This window comes from Meles meles, chromosome 3 (assembly GCF_922984935.1).
Source record: "Meles meles chromosome 3, mMelMel3.1 paternal haplotype, whole genome shotgun sequence".
Lineage (NCBI taxonomy): Eukaryota > Metazoa > Chordata > Mammalia > Carnivora > Mustelidae > Meles > Meles meles.
The window spans coordinates 108,835,980-108,861,305 of record NC_060068.1 but is presented as its reverse complement, the minus strand read 5'-3'; the positions used below and the strand labels follow the sequence as shown (position 1 = coordinate 108,861,305).

The following is a 25,326-nucleotide window of genomic DNA, read 5'->3' as shown; positions in this document are numbered from 1 at the left end:
CTAGGCAGTATAGACATGTTAACAATGTTTATTCTTCCGATCCAAGAGCATGGAATGGTCTTCCATCTTTTTGTGTCTTCTTCAGTTTCTTTCATGAGTGTTCTGTAGTTCCTCGAGTATAGGTCCTTTACCTCTTTGGTTAGGTTTACTCCCAGGTATCTTATGGTTCTTGGTGCCATAGTAAATGGAATCGATTCTCTAATTTCCCTTTCTGTATTTTCATTGTTAGTGTATAATAAAGCCACTGATTTCTGTACATTGACTTTGTATCCTGCCACATTACTGAATCGCTGTATGAGTTCTAGTAGTTTGGGGGTGGAGTCTTTGGGGTTTTCTATATAAAGAATCATGTCATCTGCGAAGAGAGAGAGTCTGACTTCTTCCTTGCCAATTTGGATACCTTTTATTTCTCTTTGTTGTCTGATTGCCATTGCTAGGACTTCTAATACTATGTTGAACAAGAGTGGTGAGAGTGGGCATCCTTATCATGTTCCTGATCTCAATGGGAAGGCTGCAAGCTTTTTCCCATTGAGGATGATATTTGTTGTGGGTCTTTCATAGATAGATTTTATGAAGTTGAGGAATGTTCCCTCTATCCCTATACTTTGAAGAGTTTTCATCAGGAACGGATGCTGGATTTTGTCAAATGCTTTTTCTGCATCAATTGAGAGGACCATGTGGTTCTTCTCTCTTCTCTTATTGATTTGTTCTATCACACTGATTGATTTGCGAATGTTGAACCATCCTTGTCACCCAGGGATGAACCCCACCTGGTCATGGTGGATAATATTTTTAATGTGCTGCTGGATCCTGTTTGCTAGGATATTGTTGAGAATCTTAGCATCCATATTTGTCAGTGATATTGGTCTGAAATTCTCCTTTTTGGTAGGGTCTTTGCCTGGTTTGGGGATCAGGGTAATGCTGGCTTCATAAAAAGAGTCTGGAAGTTTTCCTTCTGCTTCAGTTTTTTTTTTTTTAAAGATTTTATTTTATTTATTTGACAGAGAGAGAGATCACAAGCAGGCAGAGAGGCAGGTGGAGAGAGAGAAGGAAGCAGGCTCCTGCGGAGCAGAGAGCCCGACATGGGGCTCGATCCCAGGACCCTGAGATCATGACCCGAGCCGAAGGCAGCGGCCCAATCCACTGAGCCACCCAGGTGCCCAGCTTCAGGAGAATTGGTGTTGTTTCTTCTTTGAAAGTTTGGTAGAATTCCCCAGGGAATCTGTCAGGTCCTGGGCATTTCTAGCTTTTGATTTAAAGTGAGAGATGTGTGACTCTTCTTTCACTTGAACACTTTGAAACCATGCTGGGGTTATTAATTGGCCTACTTTAAGCACTGTCATATCTTATGATATAGGTAGGAGGTGAGGTAGAGTGAAGAGGGAACGGCCGGTCAGTAGAGCAATCAGAACACACATAACATTTGTTTTGTTTACCATCTCATATGGGTACCATTCTGGGTGCCCTGAAACAGTTACGGAAGTGACATCGAAGATCACAGATCACAGATCATCATAACAAATATGATAATGAAGAAAAGATTTTTCAACTCAGGTAACTGCAAGAATTACCACAACTTGACACAGAGACCCCAAGTGAGAAAAGGCTGTTGGAAAATGGCACCCATATACTTGCTGAAGGCAGGGTTGCCACAAATCTTCATTTTGTAAAGACATAGCATCTGTAAAGCTCAATAAAGCAAAGTACAAGAAAACCTGGTATGCCTATATATTTTGAATGCACACACTGTTCAGAGCACCATGGAAACAGTAGTCAACAAAACAAATAATTCCTGCCCTCATTGAGCTGTGGAAGAAATATACTCTTGAGGGAGATCACCAATTAAAAAGTGTAAAAAATAGAGATCTCTTTTCAGGGGATGATAAGTACTATGAAGAAACACTTAGTATAAGAACTTAGGGAGTAACTAGCTAGGAGTAATTTTAGAAAGGAGGTGGAAGAAGCCTCTGTAAAGAGCAGAACATGAAAGATGAGGGCATACTTGGGGCTCTTGCTGCCTGCTCTCCCTTGGTCTTCCGCTGTACACTAGCCAATTGTGTTTTTGTTTTTGTTCTGTTTTTTGTTTTTTTTAATTTCCCAATGTCTAAGGCTGCCTCAGGGCCTTTACACATGCCCCCGGTTCTTATTCCTTTTCCTCCTCCTCTTCTTTTTTCCCCCTGCTTCTTCTCCTTTGCATTCTTCTCCTCCTTTAATACTTGGAATGTTCTCCTTTCCCTTCACTGGACCTACCTGTTTATTAATTTTCAGCTCTAGGCTAACTTCACTTCCTTAAGGAAAACCTTTCTGTCCCTCTAGACCAAATCAAACTGTTATTATGTATTCTTATTGACTGTGTTCTTGTCTTCATGTTGTCTATTTTTGTGTGTATGTGGGTGGACTTTACACATTCAAGGAAATGATTACAATTTATTTTTAATTAATACTAAATTACTACAATTGAAATTTTTTGAAAACTAGGTTCCCTTAAGCTTTAATATGAATGGTGAATTTTTTTTAAATTTATGACTCTAGTTGATTTCTGTATGAAACAAATGTTTAATTTAATATTTGAATAGTGTCATTTGATTAATAGTGGTGTTAATTATAAATTTAACACATTAAGTTTTCTGTAAAGTTTAACTGGTCTTACTTAATTAAACTCCGTGATGTTTTAGATTGCAATCACAAATATTATAGATCTGATCCTCCCAGAGCACATCTGTAGGCAGAACGACAAGTCAAACACAGTTTTCTTAGGCACTCAAACTTTGTTTTTGAAATTAATAAATCTCAACTTTTAGGTGTAATGGATCAGATTATCAAATAAATATCATTTACAAATATAATCAGTCAAATTATTATAAACATGTCAAAATAAAATTATAAGTCTGTTACCCATGAACCATTTAAAATCAAAACAGCAAGTCCAGTGGGTTTGTGAACTTTCTCATTTCATATAACTTAAATCGGCATTTATCCACCATACTGCCCTGTATGGTTCAAGAATCGATGCCCTCAATCCATGGGCAGGCAGGTGAGCCTTGAGGTGGCCAGAGTCCATGGTCAGACTGCATCCTGTCCAGAGCAGCCTCATAGAGAATTCCAAATCCCATCAGTTAGCAATACCCATATTCCTTTGAAATATTATTTGTCTTGTGACATGGTAAAGTTTGGGCCGCACTTCCATAAGTAATGAATAAACACACATAAGTTATTATAAACCTTTCAAAGACACATACAAATGTTTTAATTCTATGGGTGTGTTTTGCCTGTTTCATCCACTGTAGGCTTATTGCCAGACTTCCCAGAGTGGAAAGACACTTCCCCAAATAAGGAAAGCGGATGTGCCATCTCTGGCCAGCTGAAGTCACTGGCTTAAGGCGTGGGATACTGATGGATTTGGCTGCACGTGTAGAATAAATCTACCAGAGCCTCAGGTTGAGAAGCTGAGCCCTATTTTATAGTCAGGCCCTGCTTCCCCTCCGAGTTCTCAGAAAACTGTAACCTTGTTCACAATTATACCGCCTGATTTGAGGGGTTTTTACTTGTCCTGCCTAGACTGAAACTCACCCCTTTCCATAACAGGGCAGCTTTCTACCCTCCTTGTATCTTCGCTTCTCCTCTCTCCTTTGCTGTCTTTATTCCAGTCTCTTATTTATAGATGATGTTAGCATGGTTGTAGTCTCACAGTGAGGTCCTTGACCATGTGATTATCATCTGTCTTTCTCACTGTGTACCCCTTTAGGGCCACAACTCTGTCTGTTTTTTTGCTCAACACCTTATCTCTGTGGGACAGGACACCCAGATAATAAACTTACCAAGCAAGGGGAGAAACAATGAATAATTGTCCACAGAAGGCTACCACATGTCACTGGTCCTCAAATCTGGGAGAATTTTCCCTACCATATTCAAAACTTACCGTATAGGTAATACATAGGTATTACACCAAGGGATATGTTCCCTGGATGAAAACTTGGTCATAACAAATATTTAACTGCTCTCTGAGAAATGAAGAAAAGCACCAAAACATAATAATTCAAGGTATATAGACATGAAGTCAAAGATAGAACACACTTCAGGCCAGCAATATTTTTTTGATTTTTCAATGAGAGGCTGCTAGTCAGTATGATATTCACCAAGGGAGACCCTGACATTAGCCTTCCCAGCAATGTCCAGAGAAAAGGTGCCCCAGGACACTTAGTATGGACTTTGAGGAAACAATATCCAACTTCAAACATCCCTGCAGAGAAAAAGGCATATAGCATATGAGCTGCAAGAACTAAGAACCACAGGATATACTTCCCTACTTTCTTGTCCTTCCCACCCCTCCCCGGCTCCTCCTCATTTGCTACCTGTCATCATCATTCTTTAGGTGTTTGCTTCAGGAGCATCGCCTCCAAGCTTTCCCAACCATGCTCCATGCCAGTCCCTCATTCTGGGATGGATGCCTCTGCCCAGGGTCCCCAGAGTGTCATACACCTCCCATGCTTCATTATACATGTTCCATGTCATTTCAGGGTTACTTAGGCACCTGTGTGTATCCTTTAGTAGGTTGTCAGTTACATGCTGGCAAGAGTGAGGTACAATCTGTTTCATGATTCCTAGTACCTCTCACCAAGCTCCCCTCAGAGCTGCTGTTTAAGAAACGGTTGTTGAATAAGTTCATTGTTGTGATCCCTTGTTTATTAGGTGACCACTTTCTGATGCGTTCATGTGAAGAGAATGTGTCCAGGGAGAAGGCTGCGGGTTGAAAGTGCGATCTACTTGGAATTTCCCATTCTCACTGGAAAGTAGTCCATTGGTATTCCGGCCTATACATCAGTCTCTGGGCATTTAGTTAATGTGAGTCCATTTCTGAGAGAGAGGCGTGTTTGGCCAGGTTCTACCCAGTGGCATCGGCAGCCTTCCCCATGCAAACACCTTCTCCACGCATCTTGTTCTGACCCCACACTTTGCATTAGAAACGTTCTTACACGGGAGGAAAAGTGATTCAAGACTCAACCTGAAGCCAATTCTACCTTGAAAGAAATAAGCAAGCAAATGATAAAAAGCAGCCTGCACAAAGACTGCATTCATCAGAGGTGTGCGATGTTAGATTTTTATTCACTTTAGTTAGCTGTATAGCTATTTAGCTCTTGAATGTTATGATCTAAATTTATTCTACATTGAATCTGCAAAGTGCTTAATCTATAATGGAAAAACAGCTTGTTGTACTAGTTTCAGCCCAGGAACCTATTTTCCCCTTAGATGAAATATTATACAGGGCTCTCTTTTTTTCCTCCTTTTCCCAAAACCTTGGGGTTTCGTGACAGTAACACTTGAAGCAGAGGAGAGGAAGAATGGAGGGGCTCTGGCTACAGTACAGGGAGGCCGTGCCCCAGTGTGGGGCGGGGGAGTTTCCCCTCTGGGCCAAGCTCATCTCTGTGTTATTCTGTGCTCTGCACAGCTTCCGTGATGGACAACAAGGAAGGAATATATGTGCCGGGTCATTGGAGGCCATTTGCAACACTTCATCCTGTTTTTATTGCAAGAGTGAACCTTGGCTATAGTTGCTTTAATTTGTAATTATAAGTTGGATATTACCATTACTGCAAGCTGTCAGTAGTTCTGACCTTTTGCTATAAATCCTTGCCAGGCATTTATCCCATTTAATCCTTCCAGTGACCCTCTAAATCCCACACCCATACTGTGACTTTCTAAGGTTTAGAGAAGTTAAATGACTCGTTCATAGTCACAGAAAAGGGATTGCCAGTACTGAGACTTCTACCCATTTCTGTCTGGTGGAAAAGACTCCCTTTTAACCCCTGTGATGGCTTCCACAAAAGCAGGTTAAACAACACTTAGAAAACACCAGCAGTTCTGACGCAGGTGGCCGCTGCCACTAGCCTGTCCCAGACCATAGTCTGCTGTGCTTTCTGTCGCTCTTTGGGGCCACAACCCCCAGACTTGCCAGGGCTCATCCATCACGGTGGCAGTTCCTTCAGCACAGTGTGGGCTGAAGGGAAGAACTATGTTTCAAGAATGCATGACAGGTACATCAGAGACACGAACCAAAGGAGAAATGCAGTCTTTGGTTTGAGCACTTTAAAGGGATGAAGAGATACGTGTGAGAAAGTGTGTCATGTTCAGTGTGAAATAGAGTAGTGAGCCCTCAGATAAGGCCAATCGTGTTCATGTAGCTAAAACAGCATTCGGTAAAGAGAAACTTGGTCACATCAAATCAGTATGTGCGATTTTCGCCTTTAGTCAAGAAATCTTTACTGAGTATTTACTCTGTGGAAGGCTCTGAGCCAGATGCTGGAGATTCTTCCCCCCTCTATTTAAGCTTCTCTCATGGTTCTCAGATCATAATGTAATTAAGGACAACAAATGTTGACCAAAAGATGACATGGGATCTAAATCTGCTTTCCCTGGAGCCAGGTACAAACCTTCCTCTTCACAGCAGGGGTCCTATGGGGGCACTGATACTATGAACCAGCAATGCTCATCTTCAAGAATGTGGACGTACGGAGGAGCCCCTTCCACAGCAGATAAGGGGTGTTGCTAAATCATTGCCAGGACACAATTCTGCCTTCTGAATAAGGATTTGGAAAAAGGATAAATAATGGTTATTGAAATAGCACTCAGCTTTTTATTGAGCATTATCCCAGGATCTTTTCATCTTTTCCTGTGTCTCAAAGAAAGCACCTTGGATCCAAGGAGAGAGCATACTCTGAATATGCATTTTTGGGGGGTCTTCTAAAACTGAACTTTATAGATAAGTTCAGTTGAGGTTCAGTGTTTCTTTCTCTCAGGTCTGAGTGTCTTTAAGATATACAAATCCTCTCTCCACACCAGCAGACTTTGTGGCCTGTCCCTTCCTTCCCAATTTCCTAAAGGATTTATACACCATAAAATATGTGACATAATGGTATGCCTGGGTGGCCTAGTCTGTTAAGCGTCTGCCTTTAGCTCAGATCATGATCCTAGAGTTCTGGGATCGAGTCCCACGTCCAGCTCCCTACTCAGTGGGGAGCCTGCTTCTCCCTCTCCCTCTGTCCCCCTGCTTGTGCACTTTCTCACTTACTTGCTCTCTCTCTTTTTTTTTAAAGGATTTTATTTATTTATTTGACAGAGGAAGAGATCATAAGTAGGCAGAGAGGCAGGCAGAGAGAGAGGGAAGCAGGCACCCCGTTGAGCAGAGAGCCCAATGCAGGGCTCGATCCCAGGACCCTGAGATCACGACCTGAGCCGAAGGCAGAGGCTTTAACCCACTGAGCCACCCAGGCGCCCCTGCTCTCTCTATCTAAAATAATAATTAAAATCTTAAAAAAATAAAATCTCTCCTCCCATTCTGCAGGTTGTCTTTTTTTAATTTTTTTTAACTTTTTTTTTAAAGATTTTATTTATTTGACAGAGAGAGAGAGAGAGAGATCACAATTAGGCAGAGACAGAGAGGGAAGCAGGCTCCCTGATGAGCAGAGAGCCCGATGCAGTGCTCAATCCTATGACCCTGAGATCATGACCTGAGCCGAAGGCAGAGGCTTAACCCACTGAGCCACCCAGGGACCCCTGTGGGTTGCCTTTTAGTTTTGTGAAATAAGTCAATGAGAGAAAGACCATTATCAGATTGTCTCACTTATATATGGAATATAAGAAATAGTGCAAAGGATCATAGGGCATGGGAGGGAAAACTGAATGGAAAGAAATCAGAGAGGGAGCCAAACTATGAGAGACTCTTGACTCTGGGGAAAAAAAATTGAGGGTTGTGAAGAGGGAGGTGGATGGGAGATGGGGTGACTGGGCGATGGGTGATGGGCATTAAGGAGGGCATGTGTAGTGATGACCACTGGGTGTTGTATCCAGCTGGTGAGTTGTTGAACAAACACTACCCCCAAAACTAGTGATGTACTTATTGTATGTTGGCTGATGGAATTTGAATAAAAAAATTTAAAAAAGAAAGATGTCAGTTGGGAAAAATAAAATAATAAAAAATAAAATATATGACTTAATAGTTAACATAATAGTTGCTGAGGACTTACTATATGCCAAACTCTGTACTGAGCAGTATTACAAAAGCCATGTCAGACGAGTTTTCTTCTTATGCCCATTGGATAGATGAGGGAAGCTGAGGGTTAGTGGGTTTAGGTAATTTGCCGAAGTAAGCTGCAGAGCTGGGGTCAGATGCACATTTCAGTAGCCCTGACCTTCAGCAAATCAGTACACTCACCATTCAGCCAGCAGTTACCGAGAGCCTGCTGCGAGCCAGGTGCTCTGGACCCTGGGGATATTTAGGAGGAAAACAAAGTTCCCGCCTGTAGGGACTTCTTTTGGGATATCGGGGGAACAATGAACAATTAAATAAACATGAACTATAGTATCAGGGAGTGAGACTTGAGTGGGCCATGTGATCTGGACCCCTAACTACTATGGATGAGTGCTTGTTACCGATGTGCCGAGGAAGAAGACTAGAAAGACGGGTATACCCACAAGGGTGGTTATCTTTGGTCCTCAGATTTTTACTTTCTTCTTTACGTTTTTTTGAGATTGTTCAAATACTTCACAATGTCAGAATATTTCTGATCTAATCAGATGAAACCCGTAAATATTATTAAAAACAGAATTTAATCTTAGAAAATCCTGATAATCGGCCGGTGGTTTAGGCTCCATCCCCTTCCCTCTTGTGTTTCAGTTCTTTATATTATCAAAGAAGCCTGCTTTGGGTTGTTTTGTTTTGTTTTTTTTTTTTTCGTCTGGGCCAATGTCTGAAACATTTATTACTCCCCCAGGAACGGTGCCGGCTCCCTGTGCCCCAGACTTTTCTGAGTTTGTGCATATCAGGGCTTCTCAACCAGGAAATGCTTTTCCTGGGAGCATTTCAAATCTGATGCCAGGGCCTCACCCCCAGGCCTGCTAAAGGAGCAGCTCTGGGGTGGGGTGTGGGCCCCCTTATATTTCAGAGTTCTACTCTGAACTCTGTGTTCAGAGTTCTGTGTACAGAGTTCTACTGTGCAGCCAAGATCCAGAATCCTTGGATGGTGGACTCGTGTTCCTCCAAGCTCCCAAACTCACTTCCTGGGGAGCGGCCAGGGTAGAGTGGCCAAGCCCATCCTTAGTCCCCTTGTTCCTGTTCCACTCTGTCTCATCAGCTCTGGGATAGCCGGGGAGCAGGAGGGGGAGGGAATGGGTCTGAGCAGGTGGCCAGAACCAGGCAGAAGCAGGGCCAATCCCGCGCCCTCCAGCACCTGGCTGCAGCCCTCACCGCCCCCTCCTGACCTACTTACCCAGGGCCCGCAGTGTGATGGCCTCAGGCCTGGAGGACAGCAGAAATTATTAACAAAGCCAAATACTGTGCAGATGGGGAGCAGAGGACACACTCCAGCCACACTAGAATTCTCACCGTTCCGGAACACAGCACTCCCCGTCACGGCTTTGGGCCTTATGCCTGTACTGCCCTCTCAGACTGAAATGTCCCCTGATGCCAACTCTCTCATCCTCTGAGGGGCCGAGTTCCGCTTTTCCTTAGAGGCTAAGATTTGTGTGAGTTCCTCCCTGACCCTCTGCTCCCCAGGTAGGACCACTTTCTCCACCTGCAGGAATTTGTTTCCGGCATTAAGACAGCCTGGGGAGGGCGCCTGGGTGGCTCAGTGGGTTAAGCCGCTGCCTTCGGCTCAGGTCATGATCTCAGGGTACTGGGATCGAGTCCCGCATCGGGCTCTCTGCTCAGCAGGGAGCCTGCTTCCCTCTCTCTCTCTCTGCCTGCCTCTCTACCAACTTGTGATCTCTCTCTGCCAAATAAATAAATTAAAAAAAAAAAATCTTTAAAAAAAAAAAAAAGACAGCCTGGGGAGGCATCTGGCTCCCTAATCAGCTGGGGAGGCCCTCGAGGGCAGAGTTCATCCTCATTCATCACAGTGTCCTCATGCCCCACACAACTGACTGTCAAGTCGAAGGACCTAGGCCTTGAAGTTGGACAGAACCCACACAGCCTTTGACTACTCACCTCCACAGCTTAGAAATGCAGAATGCCAGGTCCCACCCCAGGCCAGAATCTGCAGCTAGCAAGATTCTTCAAGTGATTCCAATGCACACTAAAGTCTGAGAAACATCAGTAGTCTCATTCCTTAATTTCTTCAGCTGTGAAATTGACAGAGGGCTGATTTAAGGGACTGTTGGGAGGAGTGAATAAGGAAACATAAGGTGTCTCCTGCAGGATGAAGCCATTGTTATTCATTTTTTTAAATAAAATTTTCATTTATTTATTTTATTTTCAGTGTTCCAGAATTCATTGTTTATGCACCACACCCAGTGCTCTATGCTATATGTGCCCTCCATAATACCCACCACCAGGCTCACCCAACCTCCCACTCCCGTCCCCTCCAAAACCCCCAGTTTCTTTCTTAAAGTCCACAGTCTCCCATGGTTTGTCTCCCCCTCCAATTTTCCCCAATTCACTTCTCTCCATCTCCCCATGTCCTCCATGTTATTCCTTATGCTTCACAAGCAAGCGAAACCCTATGATAATTGGCTGTCTCTGCTTGACTTATTTCACTCAGCATAATCTCTTCCAGTCCCGTCCATGTTGATACAAAAGTTGGGTATTCATCCTTTCTGATGGAGGCATAATACTCTGTAGTATATATGGACCATATCTTCTTTATCCATTCATCTGTTGAAGGGCATCTTGGTTCTTTCCACAGTTTGGTGACATTGAACATTGAGGCACAGATGGCCCTTCTTTTCACTACATCTGTATCTTTGGGGTAAATATCCGGCAGTATAATTGCAAGGTCATCGGGTAGCTCTATATTTAATTTCTTAAGGAATCTCCACTCTGTTCTCCAAAGTGGCTGCACCAACTTGCATTCCAACCCACAGTGTAAGAGGGTTCCCCTTTTTCCACATACTCTCCAACACATGTTGTTTACTGTTTTTTTTTGTTTGTTTGTTTGTTTTAAATTTTTATTTATTTGACAGAGAGAGAGAGATCACAAGGAGGCAGAACAGCAGGCAGAGAGAGAGGAGGAAGCAGGCTCCCCGCTGAGCGGAGAGCCCGATGTGGGGCTCGATCCCAGGACCCTGAGACCATGACCTGAGCCGAAGGCAGAGGCTTAACCCACTGAGCCACCCAGGCGCCCCTGTTGTTTACTGTTTTATTAATTTTGGTCATTCTAACTGGTGTGAGGTGATATCTCAATGTGGTTTTGATTTGAATCTCCCTGATGGCTAGTGATGATGAACATTTTTTCATGTGTCTGATAGCCATTTGTATGTCTTCCTTGGAGAAGTGTCTGTTCATGTCTTCTACCCAATTTTTTAATATGATTATCTGTTTTGTGTTTGTTGAGTTTGAGTAGTTCTTTATAGATCTTGGATATCATCCCTTTGTAATGTGTTTTTGAATATCTTCTCCCATTCCGTGGGTCGTCTCTTTGTTTTGTTGACAGGTTCCTTTGCTGTGCAGAAGCTTTTGATCTTGATGAAGTCCCAAAAGTTCACTTTCACTTTTGTTTCCTTTGCCTTTGGAGACATATCTTGAAAGAAGTTGCTGTGGCCAATGTCAAAGAGGTTACTGCCTGTGTTCTTCTCTAGGATTCTGATGGATTCCTGCCTCACACTGAGGTCTTTTGTCCAAGTTTATCTTTGTGTATGGTATAAGAGAATGGTCGAGTTTCATTCTTCTACACATAGCTGTCCAATTTTCCCAGCACCATTTATTGAAGAGACTGTCTTTTTTTCCTGCTGTATGTTTTTTCCTGCTTTGTCGAAGATTATTTGACCATAAAGTTGAGGGTCCATATCTGGGCTCTCTACTCTGTTCCACTGGTCTGTATGTCTGTTTTTGTGCCAGTACCATGCTGTTCTGGTGATCACAGCTTTGTAGTAAAGCTTGAAATCAGGCAATATGATGCCCCCAGTTTTGTGTTTCTTTTTCAACATTTCCTTAGCAATTGGGGTCTCTTATGGTTTCATACAAATTTTAGGATTGTTTGCTCTAGCTCTTTGAAAAATGCCAGTGGAATTTTGATTAGAATGGCATTGAAAGTATAGATTACTCTAGGCAGTATAGACATTTTAACAATGTTTATTCTTCTGATCAGTGAGCATGGAACAGTCTTCCATCTTTTTCTTTCATGAGTGTTCTGTAGTTCCTTGAGTACAGATCCTTTACCTCTTTGGTTAGGTTTATTCCCAGGTATCTTATGGTTCTTGGTGCTATAGTAAATGGAATTGATTCTTCTAATTTCCCTTTCTATATTTTCATTATTAGTGTATAAGAAAGCAACTGATTCTGTACATTGATTTTGTATCCTGCCACATTCCTGAATTGCTGTGTGAGTTCTAGTAGTTTGGGGGTGGAGTCTTTTGGATTTTCTATATAAAGTATCATGTCATCTTTGAAGAGTTTGACTTCTTCATTGCCAATTTGAATACCTTTTATTTCTCTTTGTTGTCTGATTGCTGTTGCTAGGACTTCTAATACTATGTTGAACAAGAGTGGTGAGAGTGGGAATTCTTGTCATGTTCCTGATCTCAAAGGGAAGGCTGTCAGCTTTTCCCCATTGAAGATGATATTCGTTGTGGGTTTTTCATAGATAGTGTAAGGTTTTACAGGCGAGATAAACAGGACACCAGGCAAGGTAGGCACAAGGCAAGATTTATTAAAGGCATTCTCCAGCGAAGTTTCAGGGCTCAGGAGAAGGGGAGCCAGGAAAGTTGCCCCGGGAGGAGGTGGGCACCCTCGGGCGAGGTTCCTCAACTCCGGAAAGGGGAGTTGGGAAGTCGCACCGAGGGCGTCGAGTGGGTCTTTTATCTGGGTTAAGACAGGGAATAGGTTCACAGCCATATAAGGTATGGTATTTGGGGATTAGAGGGTTGGGGGAGTCCTGATGTTCCGGTTTCTTGCATAGGTATTGGGTTACTTGTGGAGACGTGACCTGGGCATACATCCTTATGGCGGGAGAGTCAAGGATTGGGGGGGGGGGGTGCCTGGAAGATGGCGGCCTGGTGGTCATTTCTATTGTTTCTCCTGAATTCCTAGAGCCGCCAACCCAACAGATAGATTTTATGAAGTTGAGGAATGTTCCCTCTATCCCTATACTTTGAATAGTTTTAATCAGGAATGGATGCTATATCTTGTCAAATGCTTTTTCTGCATCACTTGAGAGGACCATGTGGTTCTTCTCTCTTCTCTTACTGATTTGTTCTATCACATTGATTGATTTGCGAGTGTTGAACCACCCTTGCATCCCATAGATAAATCCCACCTGGTCATGGTGGATCATCTTTTTAACGTACTGTTGGATCCTATTAGCTAGGATCTTGTTGAGAATATTAGCATTCATTAAATTGCTAAGAACAGATACTACACTTGATCTTAGCCAAAAGGCTGAGAAGCGATAAATCTTAGCATTCATATTCATCAGGGATATTGGTCTGAAATTCTCCTTTTTGGTGGGGTCTTTGCCTGGTTTGGGGATCAGGGTAATGCTGGCTTCATAAAAAGAGTCTGGAAGTTTTCCTTCTAGAACTCACCCACAAGAAAAAGTTTGGAAGGAACTCAAACACCTGGAAGCTAAAGACCACCTTGCTTAAGAATGCTTGGATCAACCAGGAAATCAAAGAAGAATTTAAACAATTCATGGAAACCAATGAGAATGAAGACACTTCAGTCTGAAACCTATGGAATCCAGCAAAGGTGGTCCTAAGGGGGAAATACATAGCCAACCAAGCTTCCCTCAAAAAAGCTGAAAAATCCAGAATATACTAGCTCTCTTTACACCTTAAAGAACTGGAGAATGAACAACAAATTAAGCCAACCTCACACGCAAGAAGGGAAATAATCAAGATTAGAGCAGAGATTAATGAGATAGAAACTAGAGATACAGTAGAACACATCAATGAAACTAGAAGCTGTTTGTTTGAAAGAATCAATAAGGTCAATAAACCATTGGCCAAACTAATCCAAAAAAAGAGAGAGGACCCAAATTAATAAAATTATGAATGAAAAGGGAGAGATCACAACTAACACCAAGGAAATAGAAACAATCATCAGAAATTATTATCAACAGATATATACCAATATGTTAAGCAGCCTAGAAGAAATGGATGTATTCCTGGAAAATTATAAACTTCCAAAACTGAATCAGGAAGAATTTGATAACCTGAATACACCAATATCTAGTAATGAGTGGAAGCAGTGATCAAAAACCTCCCAAAATACAAGAGCCCAGGACCTGATGGATTCCCTGGGGAATTCTACCAAACTTTCAAAGAAGAAATAATACCTGTTCTCCTGAAGCTGTTTCCAAAAATCGAAGCAGAAGGAAAACTTCCAGACTCTTTTTATGTTATTCACTTCTGCTCTGAAAGACGACAGACATCTGCAGTGGCCCAAGGCAAGAGGTCTGGATTCTACCCCAGTGAGCTCTGGAGGGAGTTGGAGTGGGCTTAGCAGCCCTCCAGTGGGGAGAGGGCAAACAAGGAAGGCAGTGTGTCACCATGGCCCGGGTTTGAGTAGGGCCTGCCATCTCTGCTCTGCTTCTGCTGCTTTTTTTTTTTCTGAAGATTTTATTTATTTATTTGACAGACAGAGATCACAAGTAGGCAGAGAGGCAGGCAAGGAGAGGGGGAAGCAGGCTCCTTGCTGAGCAGAGAGCTCCATGTGGCAGGCTTGATCCCAGGACCCTGGGATCATGACCTGAGCTGAAGGCAGAGGCTTTAACCCACTGAGCCACCCAGGCGCCCCTCTGCTCTGCTTCTTAAGGGAACTTGATCCATGCCAAGAGCCAGAGTGTGTTGACCCATAGTGTTGGGCTCTTCTGAGCCAGGCTCCCGGGAAGGCCACCCAGATCTCTCTTACTTTGTCAACTCCCTTATCCAGACTGGGTGAAATTGTCTTTAGGATCTCAGAGAGATCTGAGAGCAGCCAACACCTCATCTGTGAGCAGGCTGTGACTGTTTGGATTGGGTATTTTTAAAAAATTAATTAGACCTTCATATGGATTCACAGTTCCGTCCAACCTGGGGATGGCACCACATCATTTCACATTTTTTGCATCTACCATTCTATTTTATATTGATTTATTTAATATTGAGAATCTTGATGAGACCCATACGGAGCCCACAGGTCATAGAGTTGCTGGCTCTTGTCTTAGATCAGATTTTCAAGGTATGATTCCAAGATGACAGTGTATGACTTGGAAAGTTGGTAGAAAAGCAAATTCTCAGGCTCTTCCCCAGAATTGCTGAACCAAAAGCTCTAGGGAGGGGGCTCAGCCACTTTGTCCCCAGGGAATTCTGATATGCACTACAGTTGGAAAGATTCTGATTCAAGATTCTATTTCTCCAACACCTATGACCAGGAGAATCACCTGCGGCACGTCCTCAGACACAGACCCCGGAGTTCCAGCAGACCTTCTGACGAAAAATGCAGTGTGCAGGTTGGGAGTGAGCATGGGAAAGCTGAATGTGTATGTTTTATAAGGTTTTACAGTTTCAAACATTTCTAATGAGTTGTCACTGATTATTAGGTGCAGGACCTGCTCATGTTTTAAGACTTCAAAACATTGACATAAAAAGTGTTAATCTCCCCACGTTAATGGGCCTTTCACATCCTGAGTTATCCTATAATAAAGATATGCACAAAGGTGGAATTAGGTTCAGATTAGGAAGATAAAAACAATAATGTCCTTTATTCAGAGGTCTCTTTTTTTGCCCAGAAACTAAAAATGCATTTAATAAATCCCATTAACTACATTCCCATGATGCCGTCCCCCTAGGCAGTGTTGGTTAGACTAATGCTCACTCCTCCTCCTTTCCCACTGGGTAGGAAAACTAACATAATTTATACAGGCTAATATACTGCAGTTCTTTTCCTGCACAGGCTATCATTCTGCCTAAAGAAAAGTAATTAAGTCAGCCAGCCATGTTTCCTTTTGGCTAATTCCCTTCCCTAACCTCCCATATACTTCCCCCACCCTGGCAAACTACAAATATGTCAAAATGTTATTAAGCATTAGAAAGGAAAACATGAAAATTCATTCAATGCCTCTTTTCTCGCAAAACAGCCCCAATTAATGTCTTAGATGCTGCTATGTCGAACTTACAGTTATTGACTTGTTTTATTGCATTAAGAACAAGTGATCAAAATGCTTTGGCCAAAGGCCTTTAGTCTTACTCAGAAAGAGTATTATTAATTAGTTGGCAAAGTGAGAAGTCCTTTCATAGTAGGTGATGGCTAATTAGGGTTTCAGGAAGAAGTTTTTGGGTCTACATCAAAAGAAGGCAAAAACAAATAAAGTTCCTGGACTGTGGGAAAATAGCACCTTCCCTCATCTGCTTCTTAAATTTTACTTTGGACACTCTATAAATTTGAACAAGCAACTAAAAAAAAAAACAAACAAACAAAAACCAGTCATTTGACTCTCTTTCTCTCAAATAAATAAATAAATCTTTACAAAAAAAAGGGATGTTGATTAAGCATCTGACTCTTGATTTTGGCTCAGATCATGATCTCAGGGCTTTGAGATGGAGCCCTGAGCTGGGCTCTGCCCTCAGTGTGGAGTCTGCTTGAGATTCTCTGTCTCCCTCTGCCCGTACTCCTGCTCTTTCTCTTTCCACCCCTAAATAAATAAATAAATAAATCTTTTTTTTTTTAAAAATAGACAGTCATTTGGGCCCAGATTAATTAAGCAGCTCTGAATAGGAGCTCTCAGTCTGGGAAGAACAAGGCCAAAAAAATTGGAAAATCAGCTGGGCAATACCTTAGCAAGAGTCAAAGTGCTTCATGAGTTTGAGATCAAAAAGAGAGAAGGATGAGGAATTCCTCTGAACAGCTGCAAATCCGTTCTCTAAGTATCCTTTTGAAAATATCTTGTAAGGATTTTTTTTCTCTTGAATACTCAGTGAGTATGAAGGGATGGGAAATTTGAAATATGTGTGTATGCAGAAAATTAATATATAGAAATAGATATAAATATTTAGAAAACTGAATAGATAAATATGGGAAGAAAACTAAATGTAGCCATCCATGGAGAGATGGCGCTCACTTTTGCGTGCTGGTGGTATCTGTGAATCTCTCCCAGCAGAGTATTTCTGAGAACTCTTTCCTCTGGTGGAGATGTTCCCAGTCTGTAATAGTTACCAGTTGACGGGCTGGATTTCGTGCAGCTGTCTGTGAATGGCTGATCTATTGAAGCGGAAACCTGGCAGGTGGCGAGGTCCCCATACATTGGATGCAATAAATATTTGTGAATAAATAATCAAAATGTTGACCACAGTTTCATTCCTGGAGCCTACCATATGTCATGTATACTTGCCTCGGAGTGTTTTACGTACTTTAAAAGACTCCATTCCCGCAAAACCCCTTTGAGGGAGATAAGATTTTCTTTGGTTAACAGAAAAGCAAATTTAAGAGTAGAAAAATAGGTCATTTGCCTTAAGGTGACACCACTGACTAGTAAAAGAGGAGAGATTTGAACTCAGGTTCATTTAGGTTTTTGTTGTTGTTGTTATTTTTAAGATTTTATTTGTTTATTTGAGAACGAGTGCAAGAGAGAGCATGAGCAGGATGTAGGCAGAGAGAGAGGAAGAAGGCTCCCTGCCAAACAGGAAGCCCGATGTGAGGCTCGATCCCAGGACCCTAGGATCATGACCTGAGCTGAAGGCAGAGGCTTAATGCACTGAGCCACCCAGGCACCCCACAGTTGATTCAGTTTTAAATTCTTGTCCACCACACCTAGTTTCCTCTGTTCCACTTCTGTACACCTGGGCAGATAACAACTGGGTAGCTGTTAATAAGAATGCACAATAAAACTAATAATTTTTAGGTGCTTGTTATTAAAAGCTTGTTAGCTTTTATTTGTCCTAGTTCATTTTCTTTGTAACTCAACAGAATCCAATCATCGTGCACAACCTCTAAAATGTGAAATAGGCATGCAAATTTAACAAAACCAACAGAGTCAACAGTAAGGCCATGTGTAGTTGAGTGCCAGAATTTCTTTTTATGTTATTTATGTTATTTCTTTTTATGTTACTATTTTACTGCAGAAATGCAAAATTTCTTCTACCCCATTGTCTTGGAGTCTAGAGACTGAATAGTGGTCAAGACCATGGATTCTCAGATGAGACAAATCCGGGGTTATCCACTTGCAAAGTACATAATTTGGGGGATATTCTCAATCTCCCTTTTATCAAGTGGGAATAGTAATGGTGTCTATTTTATGGGGTTGTCAGAGGAATAATAACATGAAAACCATTGGCCTATTCCTGGAACATAATAGGTGTTTATCAAATTTTATTTTCCCTTTCTACTCTCCTTCTGATCTTGTTTGTTAAACATGGCAGGCAAATACATTCTGTTTACAGATAAAGTGGAAGCACTGGCTAGTCATACATATGCATGTGTGTATAAATAAAAATTTTTCATCTAGGTTGCTTAGCTTATTGGCATATAACTGTTGGTAATAATTTCTGATGATTGTTTCTATTTCCTTGGTGTTAGTTGTGATCTCTCCCTTTTCATTCATAATTTTATTAATTTGGGCTTTCTCTCTTTTCTTTTGGATTAGTGTGGCCAATGGTTTATCGATCTTATTGATTCTTTCAAGAAACCAGCTTCTAGTTTCATTGATACGTTCTACTGTATCTCTCGTTTCTACCTCATTGATCTCTGCTCTAATCTTGATTATTTCCCTTCTTGCGTGTGGAGTTGGTTTGATTTGTTGTTGATTCTCCAGTTCTTTAAGGTGTAGAGACAGCTGGTGTATTCTGGATTTTTCGATGTTTTTGAGGGAGGCTTGGATGGCTATGTATTTCCCCCTTAGAACCACCTTTGCTGTATCCCATAGGTTTTGGACTGAAGTGTCTTCATTCTCATTGGTTTCCATGAATTGTTTAAGTTCATCTTTGATCTCCTGGTTGATCCAAGCATTCTTAAGCAAGGTGGTCTTTAGCTTCCAGGTGTCTGAGTTCCTTCTGAACTTTTCCTTGTGATTGAGTTCCAGTTTCAAAGCATTGTGATCTAAGAATATGCAGGGAATAATGTCAGTCTTTTGGTATCGGTTGAGTCCTGCTTTGTGACCCAGTATGTGGTCTATTCTGGAGAAGGTTCCATGTGCACTTGAGAAGAATGAGTATTCTGTTGTTTTAGGGTGGAATGTTCTGTATACGTCGATGAGGTCCATCTGGTCCAATGTTTCATTCAATGCTCTTATTTCTTTATTAATGTTCTGCTTCGATGATCTGTCTATTTCTAAGAGAGGTGTATTAAGATCTCCTACTATTATTGTATTCATATCAATATGACTCTTTATCTTGATTAATAGTTTTCTTATGTAATTGGGTGCTCCCATATTGGGGGCATAGATATTCACAATTGTTAGATCATCTTGGCGGATAGTCCCTTTAAGAATTATGTAGTGTCCTTCTGTATCTCTGACTACAGTCTTTAAAATCTAATTTATCTGATATGAGAATCGCTACTCCGGCCTTCTTTTGAGGCCCATTGGCATGAAAGATGCTTCTCCATCCCTTCACTTTCAGTCTGGGTGTATCCTTAGGTTCAAAATGGGTCTCTTGTAGACAACATATGGATGGGTCCTGTCGTTTTATCCAATCTGCAACCCTGTGTTGTTTTATGGGTACATTTAGGCCATTCACATTGAGAGTGATTATTGAGAGATAGGTTTTTATTGACATTGTGTTGCCTTTGAAGTCTTTCTGTCTGTAGATTGTTTCTATATTTCTGTTCAATGATATTCTTAGGATTTTTTCTCTTTTATAGGACCCCCCTTAATATTTTCTGCAGTGTTGGCTTGGTGGTTGCATAGTCTTTTAAGCCTTGCTGGTCTTGGAAACTCTTTATCTCTCCATCCATTTTAAATGTCAGTCTTGCTGGATAGAGTATTCTTGGTTGCATGTTCTTCTCATTTAGTACTCTGAATATATTTTGCCAGCCCTTCCTGGCTTGCCAGGTCTCTGTGGAAAGGTCTGACATTATTCTAATGGGCTTTCCTCTGTACGTAAGGAGCTTTTTTGTCCTAGCTGCTTTTAAGAGGGTCTCTAGATGAAATGGACGCATTCCTGGAAAGCTACAAACTCCCAAAATTGAACCAGGAAGAAATTGACAACCTGAATAGACCAATATATAGTAACGAGATTGAAGCAGTGATCAAAAACCTCCCAAAAAACAAGAGCCCAGGACCTGACGGATTCCCTGGGGAATTCTACCAAACTTTCAAAGAAGAAATAACACCAATTCTCCTGAAGCTGTTCCAAAAAATTGAAGCAGAATGAAAACTTCCAGACTTTTTTTTATGAAGCCAGCATTACCCTGATCCCCAAACCAGGCAAAGACCCTACCAAAAAGGAGAATTTCAGACCAATAACACTGATGAATATGGATGCAAAGATTCTCAACAAGATCCTAGCAAACAGGATCCAGCAGCACATAGAAAAAGATTATCCACCATGACCAGGTGGGATTCATCCCTGGGTTGCAAGGTTGGTTCAACATTCGCAAATCAATCAGTGTGATAGAACAAATCAATAAGAGAAGAGAGAAGAACCACATGGTCCTCTCAATTGATGCAGAAAAAGCATTTGACAAAATCCAGCATCCGTTCCTGATGAAAACTCTTCAAAGTATAGGGATAGAGGGAACATTCCTGAACTTCATAAAATCTATCTATGAAAGAACCACAGCAAATATCATCCTCAATGGGAAAAAGCTTGCAGCCTTCCCGTTGAGATCAGGAACACGACAAGGATGTCCACTCTCACCACTCTTGTTCAACATAGTATTAGAAGTTCTAGCAACGGCAATCAGACAACAAAGAGAAATAAAATGTATCCAAATTGGCAAGGTAGAAGTCAAACTCTCTCTCTTCGCAGATGACGATTCTTTATATGGAAAACCCCAAAGACTCCACCCCCAAACTACTAGAACTCATACAGCAATTCAGTAACGTGGCAGGATACAAAGTCAATGTACAGAAATCAGTGGCTTTCTTATACACTAACAATGAAAATACAGAAAGGGATATTAGAGAAACGATTCCATTTACTATAGCACCAAGAACCATAAGATACCTGGGAATAAACCTAACCAAAGAGGTAAAGGACCTGTACTCGAGGAACTACAGAACACTCATGAAAGAAATTGAAGAAGACACAAAAAGATGGAAGACTGTTCCATGCTCTTGGATCGGAAGAATAAACATTGTTAAAATGTCTATACTGCCTAGAGCAATCTATACTTTTAATGCCATTCCGATCAATTTTTCCACCAGTATTTTTCAAAGAGCTGGAGCAAATAATCCTAAAATTTGTATGGAATCAGAAGAGACCCCGAATTGCTAAGGAAATGTTGAAAAACAAAAATAAAACTGGCGGCATCACGTTACCCGATTTCAAGCTTTACTACAAAGCTGTGATCACCAAGACAGCATGGTACTGGCATAAAAACAGACACATAGACCAGTGGAATAGAGTGGAGAGCCCAGATATGGACCCTCAACTCTATGGTCAAATAATCTTCGACAAAACAGGAAAAAATATTCAATGGAAAAAAGACAGTCTCTTCAATAAATGGTGCTGGGAAAACTGGACAGCGATATGTAGAAGAATGAAACTCGACCATTCTCTTACACCGTACACAAAGATAAACTCGAAATGGATAAAAGACCTCAACGTGAGACAGGAATCTATCAGAATCCTAGAGGAGAACATAGGCAGTAACCTCTTCAATATCAGCCACAGCAACTTCTTTCAAGATATGTCTCCAAAGGCCAAGGAAACAAAAGCAAAAATGAACTTTTGGGACTTCCACAAGATCAAAAGTTTCTGCACAGCAAAGGAAACAGTCAACAAAACAAAAAGGCAACCCACGGAATGGGAGAAGATATTTGCAAATGACAGTACAGACAAAAGGTTGATATCCAGGATCTATAAAGAACTTCTCAAACTCAACACACACAAAACAGATAATCATATAAAAAATGGGCAGAAGATATGAACAGACACTTCTCCAACGAAGACATACAAATGGCTATCAGACACATGAAAAAATGTTCATCATCACTAGCCATCAGGGAGATTCAAATTAAAACAACATTGAGATACCACCTGACACCAGTTAGAATGGCCAAAATTAGCAAGACAGAAAACAACGTGTGTTGGAGAGGATGTGGAGAAAGGGGAACCCTCTTACACTGTTGGTGGGAATGCAAGTTAGTGCAGCCACTTTGGAGAACAGTGTGGAGACTCCTGAAGAAATTAAGAATAGAGCTTCCCTATGACCCTGCAATTGCACTGCTGGGTATTTACCCCAAAGATACAGATGTAGTGAAAAGAAGGGCCATCTGTACCCCAATGTTTATTGCAGCAATGGCTACAATCGCCAAACTGTGGAAAGAACCAAGATGCCCTTCAACGGATGAATGGATAAGGAAGATGTGGTCCATACACACGATGGAGTATTATGCCTCCATCAGAAAGGATGAATACCCAATTTTTGTAGCAACATGGACGGGACTGGAAGAAATTATGCTGAGCGAAATAAGTCAAGCAGAGAGAGTCAAGTATCATATGGTCTCACTTATTTGTGGAGCATAACAAATAACATGGAGGACATGGGGAGATGGAGAGGAGAGAGGAGAGGGAGTTTAGGGAAACTGGAAGGGGAGATGAACCATGAGAGACTATGGACTCTGAAAAACAACCAGAGGGTTTTGAAGGGGCGGGGGGGTGGGGGGGTGGGAGGTTGAACGACCAGGTGGTGGGTAACAGGGAGGGCATGTACTGCATGGAGCACTGGGTGTGATGCCAAAACAATGAACACTGTTATGCTGTAAATAAACAAATATACGAATAAAAATTTTTTTTTCTTAGAATTGAGGCATTTTTTAAAAATGTTATCTAAATCCTTTCTGTGATTTCCCTTTGTGAGCAGAAATCTCCCTCCAGAATTTCCTTTTCTATTCTTTCAGTCAGTGAGACAATAGACTAAGCAGACACAGGAAAAAAACAACAAAACAAAACAAAATAACAAAACAAGAACGCCGGGGAAAATGGTGCCCATCAGTCACAAATAGAAGGAAGGAACTTGCCCATCTGAGAACCCCTAAAATCTCTTTGAAGAGTCTTTCAGAAGAGGAAAAAAAAAAGGTTGCTTTTTTATTAATTATTTATTATTATTAATTATTTATTATTTTTATTACATTTTAGTAACTTAAAATGTATTATTTGCACCAGGGGTATAGGTCTGTGAATCATCAGAAAAGCGCCTTTTTTTTTTTAATTAATTTATTTATTTTTATTTGCTTATTTACAGCATAACAGTGTTCATTGTTTTGGCATCACACCCAGTGCTCCATGCAGTACGTGCCCTCCCTATTACCCACCACCTGGTTCCTCAACCTCCCACCCCACCCCACCCCCTCCCGCCGCCCCTTCATAACCCTCTGGTTGTTTTTCAGAGTCCATAGTCTCTCATGGTTCATCTCCCCTTCCAGTTTCCCTCAACTCCCTCTCCTCTCTATCTCCCCATGTCCTCCATGTTATTTGTTATGCTCCACAAATAAGTGAGACCATATGATACTTGACTCTCTCTGCTTGACTTATTTCGCTCAGCATAATTTCTTCCAGTCCCGTCCATGTTGCTACAAAAATTGGGTATTCGTCCTTTCTGATGGAGGCATAATACTCTATTGTGTATATGGACCACATCTTCCTTATCCATTCATCCGTTGAAGGGCATCTTGGTTCTTTCCACAGTTTGGCGACCGTAGCCATTGCTGCAATAAACATTGGGGTACAAATGGCCCTTCTTTTCACTACATCTGTATCTTTGGGGTAAATACCCAGCAGTGCAATTGCAGGGTCATAGGGAAGCTCTATTTTTAATTTCTTCAGGAATCTCCACACTGTTCTCCAAAGTGGCTGCACTAACTTGCATTCCCACCAACAGTGTAAGAGGGTTCCCCTTTCTCCACATCCTCTCCAACACACGTTGTTTCCTGTCTTGCTAATTTTGGCCATTCTAACTGGTGTTAGGTGGTATCTCAATGTTGTTAGAAAAGAGCCTTTTTAATTAAGAATTCAAGAACACCTGCTGTGTCCCTGTCAGCCTCTCAGCCACCTGCCGAACCAGCCCATGCCCCATGGGCATCATGAAGAGAACAGAGGGAGCAGAATAGACCCAATGAGCCAGGTGGGAAGGTCTTCATGCTTTGAGATACTCTCTGCCAACCCACTGGCTCCACTGCCCACTGGAACCTGGCAGATCACAGAAACATGGAGGAGCTCAGTTTCTCTTAGGAGCAGCTTCAAGGTCCAATCAGGCATGTTGAAAGACCTGACCTGTGTTCAGGGCTTCTCCAGGGCTTTCCGCATTACTGTGACGTCACTCTCCTCTGCGGAGAGTGTCCCCAGGTGTCACAGGTGTCCCCGCACCCTCTTTTTTTTTTTTTTAATAGCAGAAAGCCAAAAAGAGAATTTTTTTAAAAATTTCTTTTCAGCGTAACAGTACTCATTGTTTTTGCACCACACCCAGTGCTCCATGCAATATGTGCCCTCCCTATTATCCACCACCTGGTTCCCCAACCTCCCACCCCCCGCCCCTTCAAAACCCTCTGGTTGTTTTTCAGAGTCCATAGTCTCTCATGGTTCATCTCCCCTTCCAATTTCCCTCAACTCCCTTCTCCTCCCCATCTCCCCATGTCCTCCATGTTCTTTGTTATGCTCCACAAATAAGTGAAACCATATGATACTTGACTCTCTCTGCTTGACTTATTTCACTCAGCATAATCTCTTCCAGACCTGTCCATGTTGATACAAAAGTTGGGTATTCATCCTTTCTGATGGAGGCATAATACTCCATCGTGTATACGGACCACATCTTCCTTATCCATTCGTCCGTCGAAGGGCATCTTGGTTCTTTCCACAGTTTGGCGACCGTGGCCATTGCTGCTATAAACATTGGGGTACAGATGGCCCTTCTTTTCACTACATCTGTATCTTTGGGGTAAATACCCAGCAGTGCAATTGCAGGGTCATAGGGAAGCTCTATTCTTAATTTCTTGACGAATCTCCACACTGTTCTCCAAAGTGGCTGCACCAACTTACATTCCCACCAACAGTGTAAGAGGGTTCCCCTTTCTCCACATCCTCTGCAACACATGTTGTTTCCTGTCTTGCTAATTTTGGCCATTCTAACTGGTGTAAGGTGGTTTTTCAATGTAGTTTTAATTTGAATCTCCCTGATGGCTAGTGATGATGAACATTTTTTCATGTGTCTGATAGCCATTTGCATGTCTTCATTGGAGAAGTGTCTGTTCATATCTT

General features: G+C 41.8%; 1 pseudogene; it reads right to left on the bottom strand.

The window, feature by feature from the left end:
- Positions 1–13,279: 13,279 nt before the first annotated feature.
- Positions 13,280–13,381, bottom strand: LOC123939382 (annotated as a pseudogene).
- Positions 13,382–25,326: the final 11,945 nt, after the last annotated feature.